Source organism: Myripristis murdjan, chromosome 1, assembly GCF_902150065.1.
Source record: "Myripristis murdjan chromosome 1, fMyrMur1.1, whole genome shotgun sequence".
Taxonomy (NCBI): Eukaryota; Metazoa; Chordata; class Actinopteri; order Holocentriformes; family Holocentridae; genus Myripristis; species Myripristis murdjan.
This window is the reverse complement of record NC_043980.1, coordinates 3,215,436-3,227,831: the sequence shown is the minus strand read 5'-3', so window position 1 is coordinate 3,227,831 and position 12,396 is coordinate 3,215,436.

Genomic DNA, 12,396 nt, shown 5'->3' with positions numbered 1-12,396 from the left:
CACCAAACTTGCTACAGAGCATCTTCAGACTGTCCTACACGAATGATACACACAGATTTTTGATTTATCAAAAACTGAGCCTACAGTGCATCAAAATGTTTGACTGTAAATGCTACTGTATATGCATATGTATGCAGGTATATGTAAACATATACCTGCAAATTCTTGCTAAATAAAACTTCAATGTTCATGAAAAAAAATTGACAAAATTTTGGAGTCATGGTAGATGATGTGTGGCAAATTTCAGAATTTTATCTCAAAAACTGAATTTTTGACAGCATTTTGAATTTTGCTCTCATGTGAACAACTGGAGTCAATGCAAGAATGGCATTTTTAAACATCAGTTTTTCACTTATGGAGCAAATCAATCATTGTTAAAAACAAATGATCAACATCTCCATGCAATATGTGTATTTTCAGATTTTTGTCTTAATAACTGAATTTTTGACAGCTGTTTAAAATCTGCCTTTCCATGCATGGCTGGCTGCTGTCCTGTAGGTCAGTGATTGGCTCAGTCAGTTTGTGAAGCTACACTATATTGCCAAAAGTATTCGCTCATCTATCCAAATCATTGAATTCAGGTGTTCCAATCACTTCCATGGTCACAGGTGTATAAAATCAAGCACCTAGGCATGCAGACTACTTCTACAAACATTTGTGAAAGAATGGGTCGCTCTCAGGAGCTCAGTGAATTCCAGCATGGTGCTGTAATAGTAATGTAATAGGATGCCACCTGTGCAGTAAGTCCAGTTGTGAAACTTCCTCGCTACTAAATATTCCACAATCAACTGTTAGTGGTACTATAACAAAGTAGAAGCGATTGGGAACGACAGCAACTCAGCCACGGAGTGGTAGGCCACATAAAATCACAGAGCGGGGTCAGCGGATGCTGAGACGCATAGTGCGCAGAGGACGCCAACTTTCTGCAGAGTCAATAGCTTGAGACCTTTAAACTTCATGTGATCTTCAGATTAGCTCAAGAGCAGTGCGTAGAGAGCTTCATGGAATGGGTTTCCATGGCCGAGCAGCTGCATCCAAGCCTTACATCACCAAGCACAATGCAAAGCATCGGATGCAGCAGTGTAAAGCACACCGCCACTGGCCTCTAGAGCAGTGGACACGTGTTCTCTGCGGTGACGAGTCACGCTTCTCCGTCTGGCAATCTGATGGACGAGTCTGGGTTTGGTGGTTGCCAGGAGAACGGTACTTGTCTGACTGCATTGTGCCAAGTGTAAAGTTTGGTGGAGGGGGGATTATGGTGTGGGGTTGTTTTTCGGACGTTGGGCTCGGCCCCTTAGTTCCAGTGAAAGGAACTCTTAATGCTTCAGCATACCAAGACATTTTAGACAATTTCATGCTCCCAACTTTGTGGGAACAGTTTGGAGATGGCCCTTCCTCTTCCAACATGACTGTGCACCAGTGCACAAAGCAAGGTCCATAAAGACATGGATAAGCGAGTTTGGTGTGGAAGAACTTGACTGGCCTGCACAGAGTCCTGACCTCAACCCGAGAGAACACCTTTGGGATGAATTAGAGCGGAGACTGCGAGCCAGGCCTTCTTGTCCAACATCAGTGTTTGACCTCACAAATGCACTTCTGGAAGAATGGTCAAAAATTCCCATAAACACACTCCTAAACCTTGTGGAAAGCCTTCCTAGAAGAGTTGAAGCTGTTATAGCTGCAAAGGATGGGCCCACATCATATTAAATCCTATGGTTTAAGAATGGGATGTCACTCATGTTCATATGTGTGTGAAGGCAGCCGAGCGAATACTTTTGGCAATATAGTGTACATGTGAAGTTTTAGCTCAGTGAGATAGAGGCCAGGCCTCGGTGTCGAAGACTGTGAGTTCAAGCCTCAGTTTGTGCAACATTCCCACGTGCGAAAAATCACCAAACTTGGCACAAAGGTCCAGTCCCATGCCAGATTACCTCAGATGCAAACACAAGCCAATAGTCCTGATGGTCAAGCCTCTAAGCCTCTAAATGTCAAAACTTTGAAAATTTATAATAAATCAACCATATGTGCTACAGCTTTGGAACTTTCATCAAAATGTAGCCCCAATACTGAAGAAACTTTTGTACACTTTACACTTAAACATCAGTTTTTCACTTATGGAGCAAATCAGTCATTGTTAAAAAACAAATGACCAACATCTCCATGCTGTCTAGATTCAATGTGAATTTTCAGATTTTTGTCTTGATGACTGTTTGAAATCAGTCTTTGCATGCATAGGCGGCTGCTATCATGTGACTGGCTTAGTCAATTTGTGAAGCCTCACATAAATTGACACTTACCAATTATCTCAGTGAGATAGAGCCTTGTCCTTCATGCTGGAAATTGTGAGCTCAGACCTCAGCTGATGCAAAACGCACATTAGAATGCCACCTTTTTTTTCATCTTCCTGTTCTCCACTTGTTGCTCAGAATTGCCTAAAATTGCCCGGCCCCGACCATTGCTGACCAGCAGCTATAATTTTAGCTGTAATGTGTTTTAAATGGTCACTGTCTAAGTCTGTTTTCCTGATTCTCCTGTACTGCACTCTGTACAATAAATGCTGAGACAGCTTTTGACTGAAGTGAGTGGTCTTTTATGTTGAGTATTTTGCAGAAATATGGATTTGGATATCACTTCACTCAGTGGATTTGCAGGCTTTAAACTGACCCAAAAGCATTCATTTATTTAGACTAATGCAGGGGTTCTCAAACTTTTTGGCCCAGGGACCCCCTGGAGGGGTCAAAATTTTCTGGGGACCCCCTGACACTCGCAACACTGATAAGCATAATACTTATAACCACATTTGTAAACTTAGCTAGTTGATTAGCAGCATTAGTGCATAGCCTCATCCAAAGGTGCAGGTTTGATTTGGACATTGGTGGGGACATAAAAGCGCTGCAGCCCCTGAAAGTTGATGTTTTTTGTATTTATGACTGCAGTTTCACGTCATGTAGAGCTGATCAAACAAGCAAACGATGATAATCAGAAAAAAATAAAAACTATTAAGGGATTGACATTAATGTTTATACTGCATATATGAATATCTATACTGACTACAAGTATTTAATAATTCTGTAATGTTGTAAGTTAAAGGCAACTAAAGAAAGACAAGCAGGCAATTTAACTGAGTTCTTGTCTTTAGAGCAACTGTGCATCATACTGTACATCAACATCATACAGAAACATAAATAAAATATAATAAAATATTATAAATGTTTAACACTAAATACCTTAATAAAAACAGATTAGTGTGCATTGCCTCTCTCTTATTTGAAAAAACATCTCTGTGTTGTTGAGGCTCTACAGTTCTATAAGCTTGACATTTTAAATCATGGTTAGTAAAAATGGATAATTCCTGCTTCCCCAGAGACAACAGGCCAATGTGCCTGATAAAAGCTCTCATGTCAAAGAAGCTGAACTATTGTTCTAACTGCCACCTGACGAAATAAACAGTGAAGAAAAACATCAGTAGCTAAGTTGACTATTATTGTTATTATCATTATTATCAACTCTACATCAGCAATATAATAAATAAAGTGGGGCCCACGTCCGTGTCTTATCTGCCACAGCCTAGAAGAACAACACGCCTCGACACCGGTTAACGTGAAACCATGTGGCGCCTCCTGCTGCCTGGGACTGGATGGTGTTAAGTCTGTCAGATCAGCTACACATATTGTCAGTTGTTTACTATGGGCTTGTTAGGGAGATTGTGCCCTTGGTGCAGGTTCTGTGTAGATCCCCCGACCTTCCTGCAGCTCCTCACCCGTCACCCCAATACTATCACAACGGCCGGTGATGTTTGGTTGATATCACCAGCATGTCTACAATCTAAGCCAGCGCCTGGGGAAAGTCCCTTCCCTTTGGAAAACATTGTGGATTGTCTCAGTTCTCAAAAAAAGACGCCCTAATGATCTCAAGGACTTTCAGTCTGTGGCCCTCACCTCTCATGTGATGAAGACCCTTGAGCGGTTCTGTAGATTGTTAATTTGTACAAGCACCTCGGGCAGTTAGTGGAACATAAACTGGACTGGTCACTGAATACTGACCTCCTCTACAGGAAGGGACTAAGCAGCATGCTCTGTGGTGGGCCTGCAGCTGGACTCTGTGGAAGCAGTGGTGGAACAGAGAAGTCGCTCCAGACTGAGGGCCCCTGCTTACTGCCATCATTAAACAGAGGGGGACATTTAGCAACAGGTTGCCCTCACAGAGCTGTTCCACAGACAGACTCAGGAAGTCATTTGTACCCCATCAGGTTATACAACTCCTTGGTCAGGAGGGGATGGGGAGAGGAGGAGGTGGGCTGATATGGGCTGGTAACCATATGTTGAGGGAGAATAGGAGTCTAATTACACTCTAATTACACACTTTATTTATTTACTTATTTGTTTTTAGTAACTATTCATGTTTTCATAATGTTCTTATTGTGTCCTCATTACTGATGTCTTTTACTGGTGTTTGTTTTTTAAAGTTGGTGTGAATGTGAGCAGCTGACGACCACCACCTGAATTTCCTTTGGGATTAATAAAGAACATTTGATCAATCAATCAGTCAATCAAGATTCAAATGGTCTGTGATTCATGAGAAATATTCATTGACTGTTTACAATACTGGCATGGAGGACAGGAAGCTCTGGAATGAGATTTCAAAGCCATTTTGAAAAGTTTAGAAGCCTGGTGTTCACTTTGTTATCTTATGGATCGATGAAAAGGATTGAGAGAACTTCCAATTTTGTCCACTTGATGGCGCTCATGCTCCATAAACACAATGTAAAAGTGATAGCAGAGCCTGGTGCTGCTTTGAACGGGCGTGCTGCTCCCTCTGTGCTGAAAGTTGAGATTGAGCAACAGGAGAAGCAGCGGCGTCTTCTCTCTCTGGGTTTCCTCTCCACATGAAGCTGGAAAGTCTCTTGGATTTGATGTGGATGTGATTCAGCAGGTAAAGACCCGACCAGGGATCAGTACAGATGTTTGTGTCTCACAGCTGGAAGACTGCAGAGCAGACTGGGAGCACAAGATGGTGGGAGGGTCTGTCAACATGGGATTTATGTTTTACTGATCGAAATATTAATTGTGCCGTCATGTTCACGTTTAATGTCTGACACTGAGGACAAAATCAACTTTGTCTAAAATTTTTAAATGTGTGTTTTTTTTTTTAAAAAATCGGTGTTCAAAGTTATTGTCAATCAGATTGTAATCTGAACTCATTCGACAGGTGAACAATTCAGGCAAACACGTTGTAAGGCAGCTTAGAACAGCATGACAGAAAATCCCCTTTTCTGCTGCTGACTCACCAAGAGAGCAGTCAGCTATGATTTCAACATTGACCCTTTATAACGTGAGCAAAACTGAAGTGAATTTTGCTGAGAGGCTGAAATGAGAGCTTTGTAAAGGTCAGTAGTTTTCCAGTCCATGTGTGAAGAGTCCCAGAGGATTCAAAGTCCTCTGTAGATGAAGCTGCTCAGTGGGTTTGATGTAAAGGGCGGCTGCTATGAGTGTTACGTCCACTCTGTATATGTGACATGGTGCTGACAGGAAGACAGCACACATCCTGTCATGGAAAGCTTGTTGTCATCAATCAGCCGCTGTGTTTGTGTCAAGGTGTCGGCTCGGCTATGGATGTGTGTGAGGAGAGAGAGGAAGGGCTCCCTGCCTCTAAGAGATCTGACCCTGGACCTAGACCTGAGCCCAGCTGTGTTTCCATGAAGAGTGACTGGTCTATGGATAAACCTATTCAATTTAAGGATAAAGATGCTTCTGAGAATACGTAAGTCATTATTATCTGAGTATGTTAGTGTTCCTAAGAAAGTAAAACAGTGTTGTTCATAGAGACACAGATCCCTTCACTGTGTTCATGATGTTTCTATCAGGATCCAGCAGGAGAGACCAGACTCCCCTGGACCCAGCTGTGTGTCCTTTAAGAGCGACCGGTCTATGGAACGATTTTATGACTTCAAAGACACACAGTCCTCTGCTGATGATGGGTAATTATTTAAAGATCCAGAATGGGTTGGGCCCCTCAGACTCTGTTGACTGAGTTTCCTCTTTCAAAACATCACATCCAATAATCAAAGCAGCTTCTAACATGGAGTTCATTTTGTGTTTCTGCCAGGATTCATCCTGACAGAGCACACCTTTAATCACGTGTGTGTGTGTGTGTGTGTGTGTGTGTGTGTGTGTGTGTGTCCTCCTCAGAGTCCAGCAGCAGAGCTCAGAGGTTCCCAGTGGTCAGTCTGCCCAGGAGTATCAAACACACCTGGCCTCCATATTTCTGGTGTGTAAATGCAGCGATATGACACCAGAGCGAGTGCTGTTCTACTGAACATCAGCTCTCATGGAACGCCTCTTGTCCAATCAGATTGCTCCACTGGCACTAACTGTTGTATAATGAACAACAAGGTCCAAACTGAGCAGCAGCTCAGCTCATAATCATCTCCATGCTGAACTTTGGACTTTCAGGCTCTTCAACCTGGATCTGATTTTGTGTTTTGGGTCCAAATTTGAAAATGGAACTTGAATTCTTTGATTTTTCTGTTGCAGCTGCTGGAGGAGAACATCAACACCTTTGTGAAGAAGGAGCTGAAAAACCTCCAGAGGTCTCTGAGTCCAGATTACCCAGAATGCTCAGAGAGGCAGAGGGAGGATGAGGAGGTGTTGGACGCTGAGGAGGAAGAGCAGAGGAGGAGCAGCAGAAAGGCTTTTCTGCAGATCACACTACACCTCCTGAGGAGAATGAAGCAGGAGGAGCTGGCTGAGCATCTGAGGAGCAGTAAGAGGCTTTTAACTCCTTTAACAGGATGGAAAGGAGGAATGATGGGAAAACTGAATGTTTGTATTTGTAACCTCTGCTGGAAATACAGACATTTCTAAAACAAGAGCTCAGCAATACCAGATTGGAAGGGAAATGAGTACAATCCTCATGGAGAACCTTGTTAAAGTGTTGATTTGTTCATATTTGTGTAAAATGCTGAACACAGAGTTGACATGGAAAATGTTGCCTTTCACATTTGGCTGCAGACGGTCAGGACTGGTTTTTCCACCAGCAGCTATGAGCCAAATCGATGCCATGCAGCCACAACTCAGATTCATTTACCAGCAAATATTCACATTTTCTCATTAAAGTAACATTCAGTTAGTGATGTTTTTGTTGTTTGTTCATTCAGAAACTGCCGCTGCAGCGTGCCAACGTGAACTCAGATCTAACCTGAAGAAGAAGTGTGAGTGTGTGTTTGAGGGGATTGCTAAAGCAGGAAACCCAACACTTCTGAAGGAGATCTACACAGAGCTGTACATCACAGAGGGAGGGAGTGGAGAGCTCAATGAGGAACATGAGGTCAGATGGATTGAAACAGCATCCAGGAAACCAGACACACCAGAAACAATAATCAGATGTGAGGACATCTTTAAACCTTCAACTGGAAGAGATCGACCAATCAGAACAGTGATGACAAAGGGAGTGGCTGGCATTGGGAAAACAGTCTTAACACAGAAGTTCACTCTGGACTGGGCTGAACATAAAGCCAACCAGCATGTCCACTTCACATTTCCATTCACTTTCAGAGAGCTGAATCTGCTGAGAGGGAAAAAGTTGAGCTTGGTGGAACTTGTTCATCACTTCTTCACTGAGACCAAAGAAGCAGGAATCAGCAGGTTTGAGCAGTTCCAGGTTGTGTTGATCTTTGATGGTCTGGATGAGTGTCGACTTCCTCTGGACTTCAACAACAACCAGACCCTGACTGATGTTACAGAGTCCACCTCAGTGGACGTTCTGCTGACAAACCTCATCAAGGGGAACCTGCTTCCCTCTGCTCGCCTCTGGATAACCACACGACCCGCAGCGGCCAATCAGATCCCTCATGAGTGCGTTGTCATGGTTACGGAAGTGAGAGGCTTCACTGACCCACAGAAGGAGGAATACTTCAGGAAGAGATTCAGAGACAAGAAGAAGGCCAGCAGGATCATCTCCCACATCAAGATGTCACGAAGCCTCCACATCATGTGCCACATCCCAGTCTTCTGCTGGATCATTGCTACAGTTCTGGAGGACGTGTTGAAAACCAGTGAGGGAGGAGACCTGCCCAAGACCCTGACTGAGATGTACATCCACTTCCTGGTGGTCCAGTTGAAAGTGCAGAACTTCAAGTATCATGGGAGAGCTGAGACAGAACCAGTCTGGACTCCAGAGACCAGGGAGATGATTCTGTCTCTGGGAAAACTGGCTTTTGAGCAGCTGGAGAAAGGCAACCTGATCTTCTATGAAGCAGATCTGGCAGAGTGTGGCATTGACATGAGAGCTGCCTCAGTGTACTCAGGAGTGTTCACACAGATCTTTAAAGAGGAGCGTGGGCTGCACCAGGACAAGGTTTTCTGCTTCGTCCATCTGAGCCTTCAGGAGTTTCTGGCTGCTCTGTATGTCTTTCTGTCATTCATCAACTTTGGAGTCAATCTGCTGTTCCAACAATCAGCCTCCAGGTGGTCTGAACTATTCAAAGAGAAATCTGAACTGAAACTCCTCCTCCAGAGTGCTGTGGAAAAGGCCTTACAGAGTCCAAATGGACACCTGGACTTGTTCCTGCGCTTCCTCCTGGGTCTTTCACGGCAGACCAATCAGACTCTCCTACAAAGCCTGAAGACACAGACAGGAAGTTGCTCAAAGACCAATCAGGAAACCGTCCAGTTTATCAAGGAGAAGATCAGGGACAATGAGTCTCCAGAGAGAAGCATCAACCTGTTACACTGTCTGAATGAGCTGAATGATGATTCTCTAGTAAAGGAGATCCAACAGTACCTGAGATCAGGTCGTCTCTCCACAAAGGAACTGTCCCCTGCTCAGTGGTCAGCACTGGGCTTCATCTTACTATCATCAGAAGAAGATCTGGAGGTGTTTGACCTGAAGAAATACTCTGCTTCAGAGAAGGCTCTTCTGAGGCTGCTGCCAGTGGTCAAAGCCTCCAGGAAATCTGTGTAGGTTCATAGAAAACTGGACATTATATGATGCTTTTACTCAAGATAGAAAAAAAATGAAAGTTGTTGTCTTCATCTTTGATTCCTCCTCAGGCTGAGTGGCTGTAACCTGTCAGTGAGGAGCTGTGCAGCTTTGGCCTTAGTTCTCAGCTCCCAGTCCTCTAGTCTGAGAGAGCTGGACCTGAGTGACAACCAGCTGCAGGATTCAGGAGTGAAGCTGCTCTCTGCTGGACTGAAGAGTCCACACTGCAGACTGGAGGCTCTCAGGTCAGGATTCCTCATCCTGCTCAACACATGACCAGTTCAGTCCTGATTTCCATGCAGCTTCATGTCACTGAACACATTCCTAAGCTGTGTAGGTTTTTGTGAAAACACAAAGCAGATGATGTGGTGGACTGATTGTGTTTGTGATGGTGTGCAGGCTGTCAGGCTGTCTGCTCACACAGGAAGGCTGTGCTTCTCTGGCCTCAGCTCTGAGCTCCAACCCCTCCCATCTGAGAGAGCTGGACCTGAGCTACAATCATCCAGGAGACTCAGGAGTGAAGCTGCTCTCTGCTGGACTGGAGGATCCAACCTGGAGACTGGAGGCTCTCAGGTATGGAGAGACACACACAATGTCTTCTAGAGGCCTGAGGAGTATTATTTCATGTTTAATGGTGGATATGAGTGACGTGGTCTGCTAAATCCTTCATAGGGAAGGTTATTTACTGCCCATGTTTCCATCGTTAAAGAGAATCTGCTGCTCTGACTCTGTTTCTTCCTCCAGGGTGGACCATGGTGGAGAGCAGAGGTTGAAACCAGGCCTGAGGAAGTGTAAGTGTGGATTTAGTTTGATTCATCAACACAAAACCTTCAGCTGTTTAGATGGTGCAGCTGCAGTTTCTGCTGTTTGTTCTCAGCTGCTTTTACCTGCTGAACCAAACACAAACAGATCTGATGCTCCACTGCAAACATGATCACAGTTCCTCAATTTGGTTTTTACACATTTCTCCATGTTAATGTTCAAACTTTAAAAAACAGTTAAATGTGCTAGAAATGAGAAAAGTGTCATGTAATACCAAAATAAAACAAAAATGGCGTATTGCAGCATTTTTTTTTTTGCTGCAGTACTTCAGTATTTTGTCTCTGTAGTGTCTGCATATTCACCAAGTGAATATAACTTGAAAATAATACTAATAGAGCAATATTAACATCTTTAAAAAATATATATAAGAATGTAAATGTAGTTAGTTTGTGTTTAAATGATTCTTACAGATGTAAAGTGAATTTCCACAGCAGTTTGCGACGTCCATTCATTCAGATCCTGCTGTGAATGAAGAGGATGACTGACACAATGTGTCATCATCAAAATGTTAACAAATCAATAATCAAACTGTTAATAAATCAGCAGATAATAACCACAGCAGGTCTGTTGTGTCTTGTTCTCTCCATCAGATTCCTGTGAACTCAAACTGGACACAAACACAGAAAACAGAAACCTCGTCCTGTCTGAGGACAACAGGAAGGTGACAGCAGTGAAAGAGGAGCAGCCATATCCTGATCAACCAGAGAGGTTTGACTTCTGGCCACAGATCCTGTGTAGAGATGGTCTGACTGGTCGTTGCTACTGGGAGGTCGAGTGGGAAGGATTGGTTAATATAGGACTGACTTACAGAGGAATCAGAAGAAGAGGAGGCAGTTATGATTGTGAGCTTGGAAGTAATAAAAACTCCTGGAGTCTGGACTGTTATGGTGGAAGTTTCACTGCCAGACACAATAACAGAGAGACAGACATCCCTGCCCCCTCCTCCTCTAACAGAGTTGCAGTGTATCTGGACTGGCCTGCTGGCTCTCTGTCCTTCTACAGCGTCTCCTCTGATACACTGATCCACCTCCACACCTTCAGCAGCACCTTCACTGAACCTCTGTACCCGGGCTTTGGGGTTTGGTTTGGTTCCTCAGTGTCTCTGGGTGAGATCTGAGGAGTGAGAGTCACCTCCTCTGCGGAGAAACTCTCACACTGCTGATCAAAGACAGCTGCTGACATGACATTTCACTCGAAAGGTCATAAAAAAAATCATGAACTTGTTGAACTATTTAAAAGTAGAAAAAAAACCCCAAAGAAACAATAATCAGAATCAGAATCTGAAATACTTTATTGACCCCTGAGGGGAAAGTGGGTCAGTTGTTGTTACTCAACTTCTAAAGAAAAGAGTTAAATTTGAATTAAAATTTATTCGAGGATAGCCCCTTGAGATGTAGCATCTCATTTTCAAGGAGGTCCCAGAGAAAACATATACATAGAACACAGGACACATTACACTACATTAAATTAGAAACCTACATAACGTATAACAAATACAGACATCTTGCTCTCCCATTACCACACACAACCCAACCCACATACGCCTAACATACAAGCTGATTAACAAGAATCAATGATAAGAACATAAAAACAAAGAGTAAAGAAAATAAATTAGAAACATGAGCAATCCGTTTTGAGATGGAAATATAGTGACATCCTGAAACAATCGGAAGAAGTAATAGAGTGCAAAGAAAGAGGGAGGTTATTCCAGTCCGATGGGGCTTTATATTGGAATGACCTTTTACCAACTTCTTTCAAAATTCTAGGAACAAAGAAATGGGCAGTTCATATGTCTAAGTGAGTATGGGAATTGTATGGAGTCATGAGTTCTTTTAAATATGGAGGACAATGAAAGTAAACACATTTAAAAAAGAACTGAAGCCAATGAAATTGCCGTCTTGATTTGGGTTGTAACCAGTTCAACGAGTCAAACATAAAACAATGATGAGTTCTAAAAGGACATCTCAAAACAAATCTACATAGAGAGTTAAATAATACAGTCAGAGATTTAAGATGAATGTCTGAAGTGTTTTGGTAAACAATATCTGCATAGTCAGCAAGTATCAGTTGTGAGATTAGCCTTTTTCTAACATGGAGTGTGAAACAACTGATTGAACGATAGAGTGAAGCAAGACAGCCATATGCCTTTTAACAATATAATCAATATGCGGTTTGAAGGTGAGTTCTGGGTCAATCCAAAGTCCAAGATATTTGAATGTGTCAACTTTATCCACAGGAGAACCATCAAAAAAATGAATATGAAAATCAAGTGGATGGGATCAGAGGTGACGTGTACTGAAAATCATACTGCAAGACATTTTTTTGTTCAATACAAGTTTGTTCTTTCTAAACCAGTCTTGAACCCTATCAAAATAAAACTGTAAAGAGTTCTGGATTTTAGGTCTATCAGTGTTTGAGGTATATATAACGGTGTCATCAGCATATAAGTGGGTGTGACAGTTTGAACGAATGTTAGGTAAATTATTAATGAATACAGAAAAAAGAAGTGGACCTAATGTGGAGCCTTGCGGAACACCCTTTTAAATAATTGAAAAGTCAGACTGATGACCCTGAAAAACAACACATTGACGACGA